Here is a 1,130-nt window from a genome sequence, read left to right as displayed (position 1 = left end):
TGGAAGGAGAATAGGGCGCTGAACGTGATGCCAACATCTGTGCGAGAGAGAAAGGTATAGAGTAATATATGCGCAATGCGCATGCGTCAGTGCCATCGTATGTGTGAAATGAATTGTACAGTTGTGTTAGTGTTCTCACGCATTTTTACTGTTTGTTTCAGGAGTTTTAGGTTACGTATCTTAGACAAAATAACAATAAAATTGACATAATCTATTGTATTTAATAAATTAGTGTTAAAATGAATTTTAATATAAGAATGCATGCAATGTGAGATTAAAGTAAAATTGATTTGAGTGGATGTAAATAAATATAAATACAACGAATAGGAATAAAATGTTTATTGATTTTTGAAATGTATCATTTTGGAAAACTTATGTCTAATAAAATCTTTTTTATCAATTAACGTTGCGCATTTGCCTTCGTGGAATAATCTTATATTAATATAAATTGTAATAATACTTTTTATCAGAGTTGTCTTATGATTATTTAAAAAGTCCTGTTGCATGATGTGCTCGGTCATTTTAATGTCATTAAAAACGGAACTGCAGATAGCTTTGAATACTTTTACAGTCAAAACAGTTTTAATATTTTTCATCGTGAAAATAATGTGTTTATGTTCTCGGATGGTCATCTCACATAATCGAACTATTTTCACAACATCGTTTGATGGAAATATTAATTTCCCTCTATTTTTTAGTTTGATTAAAGACGAATCAGAGGACTGTACTGTTAAGAAGGTAGAGCAGACATCACACATTCCTTGTAACAGTTTTTTAATCACAAATCCGCTGATATATTTGATCACTTCTTCTTGATATGAACTTAATGTCCATAAGGTTGACAAGTAATCGTGATCAGTTATATCAAAACGCATTGTATCATTCGTTTCTGAAAATAAGTCATCAGTTACATTACATGTATTCTTTACCGACGATGCGTACAAAATTTGGACATCGTTAATAGCGCAATTTCCGGACTTTGATGCTTCGATTTCGTGTCTAACCAGTAATCTTTTATAAGCAGTTTCGAATTGTAGCGCATTCGGATTATTATTGTAGCCTCCTCTACTGCGCATTGCACTAAAAAATGTCTCTAGATGATCTTGATTAAGTTTGTAAGTCAGTAAGTA

This window comes from Trachymyrmex cornetzi, unplaced genomic scaffold (genome assembly GCF_001594075.2).
Source record: "Trachymyrmex cornetzi isolate Tcor2-1 unplaced genomic scaffold, Tcor1.1 scaffold1905, whole genome shotgun sequence".
Classification (NCBI taxonomy): domain Eukaryota; kingdom Metazoa; phylum Arthropoda; class Insecta; order Hymenoptera; family Formicidae; genus Trachymyrmex; species Trachymyrmex cornetzi.
This window is presented reverse-complemented; position numbering follows the sequence as displayed.